Source organism: Lagopus muta, chromosome 4 (genome assembly GCF_023343835.1).
Source record: "Lagopus muta isolate bLagMut1 chromosome 4, bLagMut1 primary, whole genome shotgun sequence".
Lineage (NCBI taxonomy): Eukaryota > Metazoa > Chordata > Aves > Galliformes > Phasianidae > Lagopus > Lagopus muta.
Window position 1 is genome coordinate 49,158,408 of NC_064436.1, and position 21,600 is coordinate 49,180,007.

At 40.3% G+C, this 21,600-nt stretch overlaps 1 protein-coding gene and 1 long non-coding RNA gene across 5 annotated transcripts in view; one reads left to right on the forward strand and one right to left on the reverse strand.

Annotated features, from left to right (window-relative positions):
• Window positions 1-12,693, reverse strand: part of NSUN7 (NOP2/Sun RNA methyltransferase family member 7) — a 33,064-nt gene extending 20,371 nt beyond the window's left edge. For 3 of the 4 annotated variants that reach the window (XR_007376225.1, XM_048941325.1, XM_048941324.1), the window contains exon 1: window positions 12,612-12,677. The gene's annotated coding sequence lies outside the window, so the exon portion shown is untranslated. Of the gene's footprint in view, window positions 1-12,611 lie in introns of all 4 variants that reach the window. The other variant, XM_048941327.1, reaches the window with a different exon arrangement.
• Window positions 12,694-12,798: 105 nt separating this feature from the next.
• Window positions 12,799-14,084, forward strand: LOC125692191 (uncharacterized). The gene is made up of 3 exons (XR_007376517.1): window positions 12,799-12,901; window positions 13,036-13,317; window positions 13,410-14,084. It is a non-coding gene; the product is annotated as an uncharacterized LOC125692191 (long non-coding RNA).
• The last annotated feature ends 7,516 nt before the right edge of the window (window positions 14,085-21,600 follow it).

Sequence of the window (21,600 nt, forward strand, 5' to 3'; positions counted from 1 at the left end):
GAAAAAATTACAACTGAAAATTATAACCTGCCTTGTTAGAACGATTTTTGTGGAATGTGTTTAACGAGGCAAACAACACTATTTTCCTCCTTTTTCCTGTAATTTAGGTTGAACAACAATCCTCCAATGTCTACAACAACAACCGGAGCAGGAGTGGACTCCTTTGTTCTTCCCCAGTACCTCTGCATACATAACAATGGAAGTCAGAACAGATTTGGGCTAGTAGGATCCTGGCAGCCCTCCCTCTAGAGATCAGTATTCATCAGACTGAATTTGAATACTCCTACTGAGTTCACTGATACAGGATAAAGACTGTTACCTTGTGCCTCTGCCCAGTTAACATCCACCAACGATGTGAGCCTGAGATCCTTAGCACATTATGCAAGTCACCATTTCCATTCCATTCACAAGGAAACGTAAAGCATCCAGTTGCATAGGAGAACTGACAGTGGGAGGTTACACACATTTATTTCTCCACTCCAGTCTTTCACTTCCGCTGATATCCCTCTCATGGTGAGAGGTTCAGGTTTGGTACATACAAAAATCCAAATTAACTGCTGACCACATCTCTCCTCCGGTCTTTCTTCTTTTACAGTAGTCATGTCAAGATGAAGGTAAGCTATAAATAAGACATTAAGATATCTCTAAATCTAAATCAAGTGAACACACACCTACTGTCCACAAGTGCCCATTTTTTCTAGGTTTAATTTTGTCAGCATAATCAATGATAAGCCCAAAAATCCTCCTGAACATGGCTTCCTCCCTTTTCCAGAGAGGAATTCCAGTTTTCAAATTCCTTCAGTCTCCAGCTGAGGCTCCTTTTACTTACGAAACCAAGTGGAGCTGTCTGCCAGATCAAACAACTCTGCCTGTTTATACAAGGGCACCTGTGCCTGGCACTGGGGTGATTCAGCAGATGAGCCCTGCATCCCAATTCTCTATCCTTTGTCTCACTATCATCTAGCAACATATTTTTCAGTCAAGGTTATTTTCATGTGCCTCTTAAAAGTTTAGACAATGTTAAAAAAGTGAAAATTGAAAAGATGGAGATTCCTACTTCCTGGGCTCAAACTCTCACCAGCTTGTGCATATTACTGCAGTCTTATTGCAATCTTGTGGAGTTTACTGGATCAAACTATTAACTGTAAGCTAAGTCAGAAAATGACTACCTTCATCATTATTTGCCTGCTTTCTTTTCATACTGAAAATGATCCATTGAAGAGCTAATGCTCAATTGAACGCCAACATGCCAACTTTGCCATTGAAGATGCAGGACATCTTTGCTACAGAACATCTTTCTGATTAAAAGCATTCACAGTGCCTGCACAATATCTTTCTCTGGTGATGAAGATGAGCCCTGCTTCAGAAATCTCAGGTATTACTCTGCAGACATGAACATTTTAGAGAAAGCTGTGATTCTAACTCTTGTTGGAATAAAGGCAACCATTTTAAACCTCAGAAGTAACTTAACTCAGCCCTGATCATGAGACCATCCCATTATATCTGAAATATATTTTATGAGAGATAGGTTCATGAGTACTGCTTTTTGAGCAATATAATTTAGCTGTGGATACTGTGGCAGTACACGTGCATCGCTGGATCTTCAGCTGGAAATGAGGTTGCTTATTCCAATGGCTACATAAAGGATCAAGAAACACTGCACTGCTGTTGCTTTTTACCATCTGCAGGTGACTTAAGTGTCTTTGCATGAGATATTTCTATTCGAAATGCTTTATCATAGTCACCTAACAATAATGACAAATCAGTCAGTCAATAACACATATTGACCATTTTTTTATTATTATTATGACCATTCCATTCTGCAAAGTACTTTTTTACCCAGCATTCATTACCCAGCAGAGATAAGGAAAATGTCCTGACAAGTCACAATTACATTTTCATATTGTTGAGCAAACAAAAGTGATACAGCCCTCCCAACCATGGAGGAAAAATATTCACTCAACAAACAGAGGATCCATAGGAGTATTCATCAGTATTAGGAAGGTAAAGAAAAACATAGACTTTTTGTATCATAGTTTGCATTCTGGTCTTTTGCTGGAGTTAAGTGTTGCTCAGGACATAACTTGAAATTAGATGAAGCTTGTCACTGGGAGCCTTCTGTCTTGACACAGATTGGTAGCTCTTTTTAGACCTATTGTCTGTCACACACATAACCTGCATACTTCAATGACTTTCAAAATTGGCTTTTTATTATCTAACAGCACAGATCCTGCTAAGGCTTGGAGCCTGTCCTCACAGTGCCCATCCTTTCCTTTATGTTCCTCACTGTATACCTTTTAAGGAACAAAGAACATCAGTGGCCTGATATAAAATCTGGCACTTACCCAGCCAACATTCCACACTGTTTAAATACACTGCAAAATAGGGCAGGTATTAGAAAAGAGCCCTTCCATTGTTTTCATACCTCTAGTAACAGCCTTGTAGGCAAGAAATAGTACATATGCCTCATGTAAGTGATCTCATTGTTGAAGCAGATAAAGACATACAAGCTATAAGCTCAGAAAAATCATTTTAAAGGCTGCTGGTAGGTTTCAGTTTGTTCTACAGAGACTGAAGGCATCAATCCAGTACGGAGTTTGTCAACATAGACAGAGAAAGACAGCTTTTTTTTACCCGCAACTTTACATGAAAGATTTACAGTTGCTCTTACTGTTCTTATTGTCAGATGGATTGGGGATGCAATCTTGCACTCCATGATTTGCTTCTTTGTATTACTTTGTTGATGTTAGCGTATAATCTGAGCTGTTAAATTCATTAGCTTTAATAACGAGGGCTGCAAAATTCAAACTGTGTGTCATTGTGATCATACTGGCTCTCTGAAAGAACAACTTACTGAAATAAGAATACCACTGTGCTTATCTTCTCTAAATCAAAACAACCATATTGTATCGAGTCCATGCAAAATTTCACTGATGCTGGATTTGTATGCCAATCTGATTCAAGTCAAAGGACTCGTGCGCATTAGCATTTCAAAAGTGAGTAATCACGCTCAGACATTATGAGATCTAATAGAAGCTGTTGAAATTAGATGTGGTATTTTTGATGGAAAAAAATAGTATTAGTCAAAATACAACAAGGAAATTAAAAGGAAAACACTAAACAACAAATTAAAAAAAAATAAAAGCACATTGTCACATTTACCATCCATCTCATTTTTTCCAAATCTTTACTATTACAGGATTCTTTTTGAAGTACTCATTTTATTTCACTAGTGTAGGGTATGATAACATGAACTTGTAAAAAAAACATAGAAAGCTGTATTTGCTGAGTTCTTTTGACTGTTATAAAGCTCAGTGGTAGTATTGACAATAGAAAGACTGTGGAGCTCTGAGTTTTGACGTTGTTGATGAGATGAATCTCTATTGGTTTGATATAAACTTAATTTGGAGGTTTTGCTCTTGATAGTAGTTTTGTATGTGCCTCTGAATTTCCCTGTACCCATAGAAGCATCAGTGAAAGGAAAATAGACGGATGCAAAGTGAAACCAGATTTTTTTTTCCCCCCTCAAAACAAAACTGTAAATAAATTTATACTAAAATTATAGGACAAGACCTCTACTTTGTAATCTTTCTTTTCTAGTTTTTTGAATCCCCATCTTGTTCCTTCAGATCAGCTCCCTTCAGCTTCAGCAGCGTATTAATGAACACAGAAAGCCATGGCTCACCCAGTTCAGGCTAAAACTCTATTAGCTATAAGTCTGAATTAAACACGTCCATAGAGCTGAGACATTTCTTCATTTATTCATTCAGACAACTGGCATTTATGAAAACTGATAAGAGTTTCTAGAGCAAACGAAAAGCATTTTACTTTTGCCTGAGGATATTCACCAGCAGCTTCATGACAATTAGCGTATCTCAACTTGGGGTCTGCCAGCGGAAATACCAAATAATTACAATGAGGCTAATTTGGGTGATATTTCTGAGATTAACCTGAACCTTCTATACAGGCATCAAGTTACTCTTGAGAAAGATCCCAGGTTTAGTCTCTTTATCTTTCAAGTTAACAGTGCAAACAGCCAGGTGACAGATTCAGAACTTGGAGCAAAATTTCTCATATTCCTTAAACATACGGTGGCTCTGATGTTTGGCAATAAACCCCACTGATGTGAAAGTTCCCACCACTTGTCGAGAAATTCCAGAGGAAAAACATTATTCCAGAACTTAGTTTTCCCACATTAATACAGATTGTTTTAGATAAACTTTACAATTCTGTAACACTGCACTAAATGTACTGCTCAAAACATGAATATAAATTCAATGGAAGATATCATTAATCTGATAATGTTTGATCAGACAGCTCCATTATCAGACTGCATTAATGCTATATATCCAAATTCTCCTTGTTGTCTTTGTATCTCTCCCTGTTGGAATCCAAGCCCTGGAGTCAAATAAGATTTCCCCTACTCTTTGAAAGTCTTGGATCAAAGCAATGAGTGACAGCTGTGGTCTGAGAGTAGAAAAGCACTCATTTTGGTAAGAGTAGAGATACAGCACATGGTAACAACAGCACTAGGGCCAACTCCTGAGATCCAGATCTTCTCCCAAAACTAAACTAATCATACAATTCCTGGCATTAGTTTTTGCATTCAGCCCCACACTAAAACTGCAGATCTAACTCATTCAGGTTTGAATGATTTTTAAAAGTATGATTAAAAGCCTTAAGCTTCTTTCTAGCTGAAATTAATTTAATCAAGGCATCTCCAAGCTCCACATTCCTATCTCTTGTTTGTTGTCCCCTCCTACCCTCCAGATTTCTGGTCCACTGTTATCATTTCTATTGCTAAGAAATAACAGCACCTGCAATCAGAGGGAATAGCATTGTTACCAATTCAGAAAACTCACAGGAATTGATGAGGTCTGTCAAGTGGGTGCTCAGTGTTAGCTCAGGGATAACTGAGTTCTGTTCCACTGTTGTGAAGCTGGGAAAAGAAACGATGGCTTAACTTAAGCTATTGTGGAAAGTGGTTCAAGCTAAGCTGCAGGTTTTCATGGATTTATAGGAAATGCCCATATATTCTCTTTCATCAGTAGAACATGCTCAGAGAGGGCAGCACACAGCTGGAAGCCACAGCACTGTGGATCTCCTATACTATTTTCTGTGACAATTTTGTCTGATTTCTACCTTGTCTTTGAGTACAGCCTCTTTCCCTACAAGCTTTTAATGGAGCTGTTTCATGGAGCTTGGTCTCATTTAAAGCAGAGTGAAGGACTCCTCATTTTGAATCTTTCTCAACCTACCACGCACATAACATTTCAGCATGAAGTTTAGATAAATGCATTTCTCCTTGTAGTTTTACAGATGCATTTTCTATTTAAGTCTCAGAAATAGTTCAAAACATTGAAGTGCTGGGTGGCTAATAAATACAAGAAAACCAGCAGAAAAATAATTTTGTTGCAATTGTGTGACCTTTCTCCACCTCTGGTTGGATGAATATGCCCAGTTTTACAGCAGCAGAGAAGCCATTTTAATTAGATTTTTAAATTATATTTTGTGGACCTGTGAAGGCTGAGGCAAATAGAGGCCAAAAGATACCCTATCACAGAGAAACAAATCATTCACTGCCAGCTTTCTGGTAGAAAAGAACTTTCTATAGCCTGACTACAATGCAGGAAAAAGCATTGCAAGCTCTATTGCAGAAAGAATGCTTGTGTGAAGACTTCTAAGAGGCATACTGAGGTTCTTTATATATTTGAACACCTTAGGAAAACATCATTCTAGAATTTCTACATCAGGAGCTTTATATGCAGTTTTCTAAAGTAAAGCCTTGCTTAGCAAAGATTTTGTGATGTATTATGGCATAGCTAAAGCTAGCACATGAATGCTTTCGTCCTCTGGATAAATAGTACATGTTAGTCTTCAGGACTGACAGCTCAGCACTTTCATCACCTTTCCATTAAGAAAACATTTCATGTAGGAAACACTTATGGGTCTGCTATTTCTGAAATAGAGCAGTAATCACAGCTAAGAAGCAAACATCTCAGACATTGTTTCCTCCTGCAAGTGGGTCATGAGCCTAAAAATTTAACTACAGAGAGCTGAATGTGTAAATACATTCTGAGTCCTAGCAGTAGTTAGAAACTTACATGCCAATAGCTGTTTTACAGAACTATATTTTAAGCTTTTTTTTTTTGTTAAACTTAGTGCTGCAAAACTAGATATTTGTGTTGGTACTGATGAATGTGTATACCACTGTTATTATCAAGTCATTGTACTATTTTTTCTTGTCATACATAACAAGCAAGGAGCCAGAAGGAAGTATTTTTCTGCCAGAAGGATTGAGGCGTACAACCACAATATTTTAACTCAGCATTATCATTATGGCTTCATATATTTTCAGGCATTTCCCTTTACTAAAGGATGAAAGGCTTCATTCAGCTGGGGAAAATGATTTGTCTTGGCAGTTACAGCACAGAGTACAAGGAGCAACTCCTGTACTTTTTTAAGGTCTGCATATCTACAGTTTGTCCACAAAGGGGAGTTGTAGGAACAAGGCAGCCAATTTCTTCCAAATTTAATCCTGAAGAAAAATGCCTGCACTCACTGATAAGGCAAATTCCCCTCTGTGTAAGTCACTGGACAACAGTTCAAATGTAGAATATTCATGAGGATCTCATTTACTATCTATCTTATTCTCAGTTTTGCTTAGTTCTTAATTATTTATTGAAGTATTTTGAAACAAAGAGACAGAAGAAAAGGAAATTAAAATGGCAGCTTAAAATCATTGAGTGTGCATGATAGTAGATATCTTATAACTGATAAAAGTCTAGATGTTAGCACATAATATTCACCTACTTTATATATTTTCTACTACATACATTTCAAAACATACAAAATTATGTTTTTATATCTTGGCTAATATGCTTGCTCTTTTTCATGGAAGTTTTACTATCCATTTATCCAGCACAATACTCTGTCAGATTTTGCAGCAAGATGCCTGTGAGTTTGATTTCAGTCCTACCCCTGTAACTGCAAACTCTTTTGTACTTTTTGAAGCATTAGGAATGCAAGTAGACCAAAGAAGTAATGGCAGCAAACAGACAGCTTACTTGCTTACAGTTAGCAAATGCAAAGCTCTCTGTATGACATCGGCCTTGTTCTTATCAGGTTTATCCAACAGCTTCCCTCTGGCTAGGTTTTGCCAGCTGGTTTGATTGTTATCTTTGTTCTTCTTGACTTTCTAAGCACACAGTGTTACAGTGGTCTTTTTTCACTCCTCCCTCACTAAACATTTGTAAGACCAAGACTTTATCTTATATTCATCAAGATGGGCATCCTAATAACAAGGAAAATGTCTGTCCAGCTCCTAAAAGTATTATACATTCATAGAATACCCCAAGGCAGAACAGACCTATAAGAATCATTGAGTCAAACTCCTGGCTCCATAGGACCACCCAAGAGATCAGAGCATTTGTATAAGAGCACTGTCCAGACACTCCATGAACTCCAGCAGCTCAGGACCACAATCACTGCCCTGAGGAGTCTGTTCCAGTTCCCAGCCACCCTCTGGTGAAAATCCTTCCCCTAGCACACAGCTCAACCCTCCCCTGATGCAGCTCCATGCTGTTACCTTGGTTCCCATTGCTGTCACCAAACAGAAGAGATCAATAATACTCTTCTACTCCCCTCTGCTGTGTATATCAGCCTGGCACGTTCCTAAACACAGATTAAGAACTAGCTGAGATGAAATTTGGCTTCTTATCTGCCTACTACATCATACGGTCATCAGGTATGTCAGCAACCACTTCACTGAGTATAAATTTGTGTAGGTCTTGCAACAAGAGAGTTGTAACCATCTAGAATTGTTTCATTCATATTATGGAAAAGAAATCTCCTTTTCAAATAACTGGCAAGCCTAGACCAGAAACTTATCCTGCAAACATCTTAAGCCAGACTAGGTTTAACATTAGACTCTCAGCTTCCTTTAATCCAAAAGATGAACTTCTGGCAGGTGTCAGTGTGAACATGCTTATTTGTTTAGAGCTATTCAATCAAGTGCAAATGGGAAACAGCCACATGGGTCAACCACAGAAAAGCCTGCAGAGTTATGCGAGCCTTGAAGAAAGACTATGGAGGGTGGATCCTGGCTGCCTTTGCCTCACAAGGCAGGACTAGGAAGCTTTCATACCAGAAGTTGATGTAGGGAGACCATGGCCACACAAATGCCATATTAAGTAGCTTATAGGAATTCTTCAACATCTGCCTTCCTGAATTCCTGATAAATGTAAGATATACCACTAAACTGACTTTAAGAAGTAAACTGCAGATCCAGTATCTTTGAGTATCTTTTTGGAGGAACTATTCTGACCACCTTCAAGAATCCTAGGCTGCAACCAGGAGAAAGCTGAAGAGTCATCAGAAAACACATGAATTTGGTTCTACTTCAAAGTCCAGGTGAGAGCCAGGAATTAACATGAGACATTATCTCCCTTGTACTTTTTGTTCCTTTTTTTTTTTTTTGCCTACTCCCAAAACAGAACTTATCTGCCACCCTTTTTAGACTACAAAATTTGATTTTCCTTCCCCTTTCATCACTTGTGCTTTTTTTCAACTATTCACCTTATCTCCAGCATGAAAGGTGGGGTAAGTTTTGTCTTCATTTAAGTATAGCTCCAGGCATCCACTGAGAACACTACAGTGATCCTGCTCCATAAATTTAGGCTCAGTGTAGGTACATTTTAAAGGTTTGTGGCCAGTAACTGTCTACCTTTGAAAGATAGTTATTTGTGTTGCAAGATTCTAATAAAAAGTAAGGGTTACAAAATTACAGGCTAAAACCACTTAAGGCTTGGACAAACACTTTAACCACTGATGTTTTAATTATTTAAATTGACAGGATGCAAACAGGAAGCATTTTTTTCATGACTCAAAAATAAATGTACATATGTGAGAATTATGTGGTGTTCCATTTACAAGATAAGTCACATGTCTTCAAATATCAGGTGATCTATGAATCTGGCTTGGATCACAAATCAAAGGCCATAGAATATATGTTATATTATGTTATATATAGAATATATGTAGAACTGTTTTCTCAGGTATATATATCTGCCATTATGTTCCTCAAGCTTACTATAGATTGCCTAGACCTAATAAACCAGAAAAGCTTGGATTTAGCACTGAAAGGATAACAAATATTCTTTTTTGATATGTATTCAGTTAGCAAGAAGATATCTCCATTTGAAGATGACTCTTGTTCTAGCAAGAAAATTTAGAACAGCAGCTTGCTCAGTGGTAGAGTTCCTATTCCCTTTCCCCCCCTGAAAATTGTAAATTTCTGCTGAGTATTTACTAGTTCTTCATTTTCTTCACTATTTGCCCTTTAGCTCACTGATAGGTAATTAATAACATATTGGGATTTCAGATATTTTTATTTGTAACATGGCTCTTGAGGGATCATAGCTAATGTGGACAACACGTTTCCCAAGTTATTATGAGAACAAGGTTATTATTCTTTAGAATTCTCAAGCTAAGTAGAACATTAATGATTTCAAAATAAGGGCCATAAATTACCTCCCTACTAGCACTTATTTACTTGTTCATGTTGTTTAGTAGAGTTCTCTGGTGACTAACTGTAACACAGTAGAAAACACAAGATGGCTGAGCAGTAAGGTCATAGGCCACAGCAAGTGAGAATCTGCCTAGATATAATAACAGTAAGCCCAGAAATAAGAGAAAGACACTACTTACATTCATAGGGTCCTCAGATAACCAGTGATCTCCAAATGAGACACCCTTACATCCGCTGCCAGCCCTTAAGTTAGGTCTGGGAATGGGTGGATCCCGACTGCACCTCTTCCATTTGCATGCACATGAGCTCCCCTAACTTGGCTTCCCACCAGGTGCTCAGTCACTGTTTGAAGCCATGACTTAGCATCTCCAGTACACTAACCAAAGAAGTTAGTTTTATGATCTGGCCTCATAACATTTTGCACTTGCAATTTTGCTCTGACATAATGAGAAACAGTGCGTGGCTCTGTCAAAATATGATCATGTCTTTCAACATTATTACCAGTACAAACTGGGGGATAAAAGGATTGAGTGCAGCCCTACAGAAAAAGACATGTGGGGAACTGGTGGATTAGAAGCTGGATGTGAGCCAGCAATGTGCCCTCACAGCCCAGAAAGCCAACCGTACCCTGGACTGTATCAAAAGGATGGCCAGCAGTGTGAGGGAGCTGATCCTGCCCCTCTACTCTGCACTGGTGAGGCCTCACCTGGAGTTCTGTGTCCACATGTGGAGCCCTCAGTACAGTAGAGAAACAGACCTGTTAGAGCACTTCCAGAGGAGGGGATAATTCAAGAGATCGAATCCCTCTTCTGCGAGGACAGGCTGAAAGAACTGGGGCTGTTCAGCCTGGAGAAGAGAAGGCTCTGAGAGATCATGACTGTAGCCTTTCAATATCTAAAGGGGAGCTACAGGAAAGAAGGGAGCAGACTCTTTAGCAGGATCTATGTTGATAGAACAAAGGGAAATGGCTTCAAGATCAAAGAGGACAGATTTAGAATGAATATAAAGAAAATTCTTTTACGGGGTTGTGAAGCACTGGAACAGATTGCCTAGAGAAGAGAAGGCTGATTCCTGGAGACTTGAGGCAAGGCTGGATCAGACCCTGGGCAACTTGATCTAGCTGTGCTTGTCCTTGTGCATTGCAGGGGAGTTGGGCTAGATGACCTTTAAAGATCCTTTCCAACTCTGAGGACTCTACGATTCTATCAAAATTACTTGTGCATTCCTTAAATCACTACATACACACATGCATGTACACTTATACACATTCAGGAGAGCAAAGGCTTTGCTAGTTTAGCAGGAGCCATTGAAATGTCACTTGTTATTAAATAAAGCCTTAAAGTGCACCTAATAACAGTAATCTCTACCGAACTTCCAGATGCATTTTCATGCATCATCTGTATCAACATGCCTCCTCTTTTTTTTGCCACAAAATTAGCAAACCACACCTTTTTAACATGGAGGTAAGGTAGAACATAAGTTTTTTTTGAGTGGAATTTGGGGAAACCAATTACAGTAACACCCAGAAAGCTTTTAGTGTTCTATAAAGCTGTGCATCAAGGTATTTTTTGTTTCTGATCCTAACAAAGCAAAGCTGCGGATGTACTTGATGTATGGAAGGGTTTTTTCCTCATTCTCATACTGCACAGAGTACAGCGTACTAGCTTCCTACTGCTGTCTCAGTTCTCAGTTCTTATCCTCACACCAGTAGTGCCCTTGTCTCAGATTGCTTCTGTTTACAGGTAACACGTGCTACCTGTTGCCATGCAACTTGCTGCCCTTCAGAAAATCCTTCAGCTCCCCACTCCTCCAGCATAAGGCTGGGTGCCAGCAGCTCCTCACTTCACAAGTCCCAACCACGTAGGTTGTGTAAGAGCATGGCATTGCACACCACTGCCTTGGAGGGTTCTGTGGAGGTAGCTCACTATAGGACAGCGAAATCTGGATGGGCAGGTTTCAGATCTGTTTCTCAAAGCAGTCATTAGTAGTCAGGAGTGAATCAATACAGCATAAGTTACTGAGCTGCCTGAGTGGGCTACACAACCATTCCTCCACATTCAAAAATGTGAAGTTGAAACTGCAATCACCACTACAGTAACCCACATTGTAATAATTTGAGCTTTTTACTTTGGAGGTCCCCATTAATGGCAACATTACAAATGGAGATTTCCTAAGGAAGAGCCCACCTTGCTAGTCTCTTACTCTCCAAGTCAAGAGAAGGTGGTTAAAAACCACTGAGAAGTTGCAACACCATGAACCAGCTATAACCTCTTCTGCTAAAGAGAAAGGGATTGAGGAAATCAGTGCAACCTTTTTCTGTGCTAATCTATGGTGTATTTGATCATCACTAAGTGTACCCATTCTTCTATGTTGGTTGATCACAAATTTTTAGCAAATATGTCTGTCTGATACCATGCATGCAGAGAAATAATAGAAAACTATGTTCCTGATCCTTCCCATAACTGTTTGCCTTTGTGTTCTTTCCCTTCACATCCCCCTCACTCTGCTTTAAACTCTTAGACTGGAACTAACATTATGCTGACTTTGAGATAAGCTGTGGTACATAAAGGAGTTGCTAATGATGCCGAATAGGACTAGTAAATTATTAACTTCACAAGGTGGAATGAGACAGGCTTCAGAAAGTTTCCCAAAATGCTGAAGTGCATTCAAGTTCATCAAAGTGTGGCGAGCTCATGAAAACAATGAAGACACTTTAAGTCAAAAGTCAGGAACATCCAGTCAGCATTATATTATGGCAGAATTTTGCCTTGCTGGACAGCACAACCATCCCATGAGCAAGGAAAGGCTGTTATACTACTAATTAGTGTACTTGAGTTCCAGTATGTAGGTAGGAAATGAAAAGGGGTAACATGCTCAAGGAGCTGTGAAGGAACTCACATAGCAAAGCTTCCACTGACTGTATGTGATGCAGAGAGATACTTTGAGGTAGGGAAAACCTGCCACTTACCTGTGTACTTTAAATGCAGTAGTAGCTAAATAGATACATACAATAGGAAAGGTGTGATGACAAAAAGGACTGGCACAATAGAAAGGTACTATAAAGGAAAGGAAGATTGCTCACCTGTACCAGAAGATCCTAGATCCACAGGGGAAAGCTTCACCAAGGAGGGAATCCCCAGAAAGAAACCCTTTCTCAGTGGCAGTCAGCCCTTAAATGAGTTCTAAGAGAGGTGCAGCCAGGCTCCACCCCTTCCAGGCACACAGGAGAATTGCCTTCACCTGTGCTTCCAGGGCTGATTGGGTCTTTTCCCCAGGTGCTCAGTCAGTGGTTCAGGCTGTGACTCAGGAATTCCCCTACAGATGCATTTACACATTCTGTTTTCTGAACACTGTCTTGCCTCCAAAATGCAGGTTAGTACACTCCTATCACACTGGAGAATCCACATGGCCTTCACGATGGTCTGTAAAGAACAACAGAGGTGATGATAGGGTTTTGGGTTATTCTGGAATCTTACTCAGCACCCTATTTCATTTCTCTTTTGCAGTGTCCCTCCTTCTGCAAGGACATTTCCTTGGAATGGCAGCTGTGGCTGAACTGCCAAAGCTGACTGACAGCTGGTCCTAGCCTTGAACCAAAAGAACTGCTTCCAGGAAAAGCATCCTGTTCTGAGAAATCACATTCCAAAGCTCATGAAGAATTGTGTGTGAGAATCTCACACTGAGGCATATGACATTTCTTGGCGTTACCGATCTGTTTTCTGAAGTTCAACATGTCCAAAATCTTCCATTTTATGGATTCATTCTTTTACTGTATTTGTGGAGGAAAGGTACAGAATTTCTTGACCTGTTTTGCCTGACACTGATAGTCTCAACACATGCTCTTCTTCCATTAAACTTTATCTTCACCGCTTTTGTATAGGATGTTGCAGGATGTGTGACAAGGACTTTGCCACTCCACTGGATCAGAGGAATCAATCCTAGAGCTGTCTTAGAATAGCTTGCTTGTCTGCATTCATCATCTATCTTTCAACAATCAGCAGAAAAGAGAAGAAGCCGAGTAATGCTGCTGGTTAGAAGTTTTCTTTACTGTTCAGTGAAAACAAGCACATAGCCCAAAGCCAGCTGAGAGGTCTGAGAAGAGTGAATACAGTCTGCAAAACTGTAGGTTCAAAAAAAAGAAAAGTGACAGCATAATTTTTACAGCCCTGAGAAGTAATTTAATAAAGGTATTGTGTGTCTTGCATGTCTTTTGTCTTTCTTTCAATGAAGCTTCCCCAAGTACTTCACAAATACTTTCTTTAGCTGGGGAATTTGACACTATTGTTTAATACAATGATGTGCTTGCAACACTGGAAAGTAATGTTTTTCTACAAGGAAGGGATTTTTTTTGCATGGCTGTGTTTTCACTTTTTGCTGTGAGTGAGGTGATCTATACCCAGGTCAATGCTTTGGAATGCTTTTAAAACATGTTTAAATAAAAAAAAAGAAAGAAAGAAACAAAACCCCATCTTCTACATTTCCTATATAGCAGATCCCTTTTACTCCTTTGCAAAATGCCAGGAGCCTAAACAAAAGGCTACCTATAAACAGAACTATCAAGCCAAAAATGGCCCTACTGAGCTTTTATTCACCTGTTCTGTTTTTCTGTAGTCCTTCATGAGAGCCATATTTCTGAGATCTGTCATTCATACACTTTATGGGAATGGCTACCTGCTTATGGGTGTGCTGAATGCCTGCAGAAAAGTGAAGAATGATCATTTTAAAGACATTTGTAAAGGCAATATTAAGCTTGGTGTTTTGTTGGTTTTCTTTTTTCCCCTCCATCTAGTTAATGGTATGGGGTACAGGAGGCCTTGCAAGGCTTAGTGTGTATTGTTCTGCTCCCGAAGTGTTTCTGGAATGCAGGAAGGCTTGAGTGCCTGCAGCTCCCTCTGCTCCCCGTTCCCCCAAAGAATAATAATCTACCAGTGACAGCTATCCACAGAGGTCTTGCAGGAAAGCTGAACTGAGTAAGGACATTGCATATACAACATAACACCTGCAATGGCAAAGGAACACACCACTCTTGGTTTTGATTGCCCTGACACTCTAATGAGTTATATCATTTTTATGTGATGTGGCCCATTTTGAGGCAAACAAGGTCACTTCTATGTAAACTGAAGCTTGTGAGTTATGTTGTTTCTGCAAAACATAAGTCTGATTTAATAAGTTTGCCTTTAAAAGTAATGTAAATAATTATTAATGGATGCTTATGGGTTTGTTTTGTTTTGTTTTTACACAGGATTTAAATTTGATAGGTGTTCTCTGGCCTCTTCATTACATTGTCTGAGTTCATATTCTGCTGAGTACTCCTGCTTCTGAGCAGCTCTGCCATGCCAACTAGTTAATAAAACAGTGCTAATATTCACTCTGAAAACCAGATGAGGTAAGAAAAAGTGAAAGGAAAAGGAAAAGAGAGCCTTCCGCTCTCTCTTCTGCTTCTCCCCAGATAGACTTTTTTAGCTCAGAGAAAGAAAACAAAAGGCCTATCTTGTTGTTTCATATAGTCATAAAACAGAGTTTGTGGGATGACACCATGGGAGTTCATCTGGGATAGCATCACTGCAGAAGGACTACTGGGCAGCCTGCCAAAGGGTTTGAAGGTACATTTAGGTCCTTAAAAACAAAAAGCCATCATCATCCTGGTTTAAGGGGCAGAAGGAGCCAGCACCTGGCAGCTGTATCACTGCAGGATACTCCTGAGCAGTTCCTCCTGGCCCTGGCCAAGTTGTTCACACGTGCCTCCAACAGGAGAAGGCTGCACAGGGAATCTTGTTGGCTCTGGGCTGCATCCAAAACTTATCATCTCACATCTCTGGGCTGTGATGCAAGAGGTCTCTCCCAAGACAAGGCACTGGGCTCCTGGGTGTGGCAGAACACCTGGATGTGGTAGAAATCTCAACTGCCCATCAGACTGGAGACTTGGGATCTCAGCTTGCTCTGGCAGGGCTGTGACTACCATTCCTTCTCCAGGGTATGTTTGAACGCAAACATGCCCATGCTCTCACTGCAAGAAATATTTAGAATAAAAAGATTTCCAGGCTTTTATATTTCCCCCTAAGCCTTATCCATTTTCTCTTGATTTTGCCAGCATCTGTTTGTGCTTCTGTCCTGCAAAAGTTTTGCATCCCAATATGAGTGTCATTAGTGTCTGCTAGTAATAATTTGGTGAACAATGTGGAGAAGAATATAAGAATTTTCACAAAGGCACTGGTTTTCTGCTTTTTCCTAAGGTAATGGCTGGGATTTGGCCTGTGGATTCAAAACACCAGGCCAGAATGCATGGAAAAAATTACAGAACTTTTTTTTTCAGAATGCCTTTCTCTTTAGGTAATTCAAATGAGATCAGATTCCAAACATGAGGTTTGTATAAGACAACAGGCCCAGATGAAATGTGTGTACTGGAGACATCAAGTTCAGCTGGAAGGAGTTTGCAAATGGATGTGTAAATCAGCGGAGACTCAGGACAACTTCCCAATACAAAAATTTTGAGATGCTTGAAGTTCAGAAAGCACTGCTGGCTCTTTCTGTTCTTCAAGTCAATGGACGCTGCTGACGTTGTAGAATATACATGCAAATTGCAAGTGGTCAGGTTTGACTGCATTTCTCATACCAGCCCCATGTAAGCGGAGTAGAATACCTGAACCACTTGCTGGAGCTTGGTGCATGCCCCTTGCAAGACCTCACAGTTAAATGCATGGATCACTCTTCATTTCTGTGATGTTTTCAAATATAAGGTGGCATTATATAAACGAACAGCATTACTCAGCAGTTTTCCACAAATAATAGGCACTTTATTAAAAAAATTCCAGTTCAGCTTACAGCTTAACCGCAGTCATTGACAACCCTCATTAACAACAAATGACTACTTTTCAGAGAATGTGCATAATATTGAAAGATCAAGTCTGTGACTGACATACTTTGTAAAGGTCTTAAAAATTAGGTACTTCAAGTATCCTCTCTGAGCTTGCATTAGGAAGGAAACATCTGTTGAGTTGCAGATCCTCTTATGAATGTAGTTTGAAGTAGCTGGGGTATTTCTTTGCTGGTATAGTTTATGACCTGAGGAAAACAACCTATTGATAGTATATAGTCTAATAGACAATAAAGAATTCTTTTGCTGGTAGAATTGCTAACTCGCTGGCTTTTACTTGAGCAGGCTAAGTCATTCATTTTACACTTCTTAAAACATAGCTAAACTGGCAAGATCTTTAAGCACCATCTGTGCTTGTACTTACTTAAAAGATAAAGCAGAAGCATCAGAAAATCCTAAGAATATGAAAAAAATAGATTTAAAATATCTAATAGCCTTTCCTCTGCCTTTTACTTGTATGTCTTCCCTCACAATCAAGAAAAATGTAGGCATATAGGCCTCATTTTCACATTGAAACGAATGATTTGGCTGAAGCAGAATGTAGTATTGTGATGTTTTGGATAACTGAAACGTAGATGTTCTTTCTACTCTTATTCTGACAGCAGTACCACATTTGTGGTGGGATCATTGCTTGGCAGTGTAGCTGGAAGAGAAACTGCTGGGGAGGGATCTGGGGTTGAATCATAAAATCATTAAGATTGGAAAAGGCCTCCAAGATCATCTTGCACCAAGTGCAACTGTCAGCCCATGCCCACCATGGCCACTAACCATGACCCTCAGTGGCACGTTTGCATTTCTTGAACACCTCCAGGAGCGGTGACTCCACCACTTTCCTGACCACCTTGTTTCAAAGTATTACTACTCTTTTTGAGAAGAAATATTTCATAATATCCAACCTGAATCTTACTGGTAAAATTTAAGACTTTCACCTCTCATTTTATCACTATTACTTGGGAGAAGAGGCTGTCACCCACCTCACGACAACCTACCTTCAGGCAGTTGTAGAGAGCGATAAGGTCACCCCTGAGCCTCCTTTTCTTCAGACTAAACAACCCCAGCTTCCTCAGCTGCTCCTCATAAGCCTTGTTCTACAGACCTCTCAACAGCTTCGTTGCCCCTCTCTGGACACACTCCAGTGCCTTGATGTCTTTCTTCCAGTGAGGGGCCAAGATAAACCAGGTGCATATTAATAAATTAAAAAATATATATTCTATAGGTCAGAGTTTAGAAAGCTTTATGTCTTTATGCAGCTACAATCCTTCTGTCTCTCCTGCAAGCACTGATATAAATGGAGAAAGCATTCATTTCTTTGTGTACGAAAACTGATTTTTTGCTATGGTGTAAATACATCCTCAGCACAACAAAGGGTGGATGTTTCTGCCTTCACAAAAGAAAGTCAGCAATCCACATTAGTTGAAGGTAGTGGCTGCACTTCATGTTGTTTTTTTTCTCTTTTCCAGCAACACATCGTTCCTGGAAACGTCTTGTTCTTAGAATAATCCTGGCAGCCAAGGAGACAAAAATGGCTGCCTGCTGGCTGGTGTCCCTGATGTTCTTGACCTTAGCGGGCCACCGGTGCTACCATTTACACGGCCTTCCTCTGGGGACTGGAAGTGCTGATGGCTTTGGTAACTCCTGAATCTTGAATCCATCGTTTCTCTTTGAATTGTCAGCAGGGAAAAGCACTGTTCTTCTCCCAGTTTTTCCTCATTAATTTGATGGAAAATTAAGTTTGCAAATGCAGCTTTTATTCTCAGAAAGAAGGAAACTTCTAGAGTAAGATTTAAATTCATGTTGCCATTCCTGCAATTAATCCTAATTCAAACCGCTTTTGTTAACTAATAAGTAACATTAAGAAAGTTTATTTCAAAATTTAGGTACCTGGATATTACAGTACCTACATACTTCAAGCTTATAGGCTACAGCTAACGTATACTTTTGGTCACACTTTATGAGTGTATGAGGCCATTTTTTGTTTCTTTTCCAAGATCTTTAGTAAGACGTTACAATAGATCACAATATAGGTGCTGTTTCTAAGCATTATGGACTTAATCTTTCATTCTGCTTATAAATCTACGATAATATTTCTTTCTACTTTGAATTTTATATGTTCTCCCATTTTAGAAATATGACATCGCATCTTCCTCTCTGTCTTTGCAAAGAATGCTATATGCTGACAGAACACAGGCTGACCTCCTCACACATTTTGCATTTTCAAAGTTTCTAGAAATGCATTCTATAGATATGCCCCTAATTTAGATTAAAAGTTTTATTCTTAAAGCAATTAGCAACTTTGAATATTTGCCTTTTTCCCCAGATGTGCTCTTTCATTGCAGATCACAGGTCCAGTCTGCTTCTCCACAACAGCAGCAAAGCAACCAATTCCTATTATATCGCCACAACTGATTTTTGTCTCTTTATCAGGAAATCTTTTCCCTTGGTTTAGCTCACTTGTAACTGAGCACCTGGAAAAACTCATGCTAAAAAAATTAAAAATAAAGCATATATATTTCAGTGTAGGCTTTGGTGGAAAATCTATTCACACTCAATAGCACTTGTACAGTTTGCCACCAGAGAATTAGGAGACAGTGGCAGAGAAAAAAACCTTTCTCCCTATGTAATGGATGCAGAGTGGTGCCCAGGAGCAATTCTGACAGCAGTGGACTGCATGGTCCTCTCTGCTAGCAAGCCAGCTCAGCGCAGCACCCAGGCCCTGACTCTCCCTCTCACTCCTGGCTGTGGCCATCTCTCTGACCAGGGCAACACCACCTGACACCTCAGAGCTTCTGAGCATGCTAAAGAATCTAAAAGAGAACTGTTTCCAGGAGAGAGCACAGGAATAATTCTCAGATACGCTGTTCCAGTACCCCAGCGTCATTCATTGTCTCAGGTGGTCAGATTTTACTCAAGGTAGCATTTTCTTCAGCTCTAAACAGGGATTGAAAACAAAAAATAAAATTAACAAACAAACAAACAAACAAACAAACAAAAGAAACAAAAAAACAGATATTACAAAACTAAATCGATCAGTTCATTAATTACTTCTGGACAGCCAGACTCCTCCAGCACCTTAAAGCTTCAGCTCTGGCCATACCTACTGTGCATGTTTGCCCAGTGTATCATGCAAGTGCTGCATCCCTTCTGTGATCTGCAGCACTGTGTTTGCAGCTAACCAACCTCCTGTCTGCCTGACATACACGCTCCCAATCTCCATCAGCTTTGACTTCTATCCTGTTTATCGTGGGGAATGAACACCAATCTGTTTGCCATCTAGTAGCCTCAACTCTCCAAGATTACTCCCAGTCGTGGGAGTTGTCCCAGAACACCTCTTCTGTTGTGAGTGCATTAGCCAGCACCTCTTTGAAATGCAGGCTCCAGGTGATTGACTTCCAAGTAAGAGGAGCTGAATGGGTTTAGGCAGATTAACATTCTAGCAGTGAGTGGCAGTCATTCCAGAGAGCTAAATCAAATTCTCAAGTGCTCATTAGCAACAGAAGGGGAAAAAAAATTAGTTTGAGAACATATAAAAGAATCAACACATAGTGAACAGATTTGGAAAAGTCTATTTTCTTCCTTAGACTTTTTCATTGATAGGCATCTCCTTACAACATCAGATCACGTGGCACTGCTGCCTGGCATTTTTTTATAACGTGGAGCATGAAGATACAGCTGAACCAGGTTCACTCCAAGTTCAGAATCAGCCTGGTAAGGTTTGCGTGGCACATCACACATTAGCAATGCTGTATTTCAGCAGCAAGCTGAAAACTGCTGCAGCTCCCATTTGCTGTCTAGTGTTAAAAGAAGTATTAAGCATCCCTGAGTAATAAAATAAAAGCCTGCTGTGATGATTTCACTCGGGTCATCCAGGGCACTGCGTGTGCTCATAATAATTTGTCTGTTTGGAGTGTCCTAATAGAACATAATTGCATAAATTGTTGTGTGGAGGAGGGAAAGAGGATGTTCACCACTTAGCAATCCAGACTCAAAATACTGCTCTGGCTCAGGGCATGCAGGGACAACGGTTTCATTGCAGGTCTGTAGAGGTGTGGCAGTGCTAGCCATTTCCCAACAGCATGCTGGCAGTGCTGAGCAGTACTGAGTAGCACTGTGTCTGCTTGCTGGCACCCATGGCCGCCTGGTGACATGCAGCCTCCTGCCAGTGCTGGCCTCAACTTCTGGTGACCCATGACATAAGCATGAGTTCTGAGCCTGAGTCTTACAGTGAGTGAAGTCGTTCACATTAATTAAAAGTATGTAGCATTTTTTCTTAATGCTTGTTTTCTTAGAGTTCCAGGAAACGTGCAGATTTTTTCAGTTTGGGTAGCCACACTGCAAAAGTTCACCTGTTCTCACTAAAAACATTATAAAAGACATAATCAGGAAAGATCTGAGATGATTTGCTACTCATGCTGTCAAAGAGAAATCACCTCTAAGTGTTAAGGTGTTCCATGCCCAGCACGGCACTGGAGACATCCCCGTTTGCCTTTCCCACCTCAGGCTCAGTTGAGGGAAATCCTGTCTCATGCCCTGCCCTCCCTTGCTGCTCAGTGCACTCCCAGAAATATTTTCTCAGCCCACTGCGTGTAGACATAATGAGTCCAAAACATTCTGTTGAGAAGCTGCTGGGCAATGTCCTGTGTCTCTGCTGGCCTGGAAGGGAAGAAGGAAACAACTGAGCCATGTAGACAGTCTGTACCCTTCTGTTATGGGCTGTGGGGTCTCTTCCTTGGAGATCTTCAGAAGCTGCCTAGGCACCTGCTCTGATGTCCCTGCTGGAGCTACATCTGGGCCAGAAGGACTCTGCCAGCCTCAGCTGTGCTGTGCTACTATGAAAACTGCCTAAGTGTCAGATTTAAACCAGGAACTCGAGGCGGATTCCTGCTCCCAGCTTTGCTGGGCCTCTGAGGCTGCATCTCCTCCTTCCCTGTGTTCCCACTCCCCACACCAGTGCTTGGCACCAGCAGAGCTCTGCCTCTGCACAGGGAGCATTCCTAAGGGAAGTGCCAGGATGCTGGTAATGGAGTCAGTGCGAGACCTGGAGGTTGCTTGTTTCCTGACCAGCATCAACATTTTCACATGTTTTTTGAAAGCTTCTTTGGCTTATTAAAAAAAACAGTGGAGAGAGTAACTTGTCAGGAAATACTTTTGCTGACTTGATGTGAGGAAAATACTGTTTTTATCCAAAACAGCAGAAGAA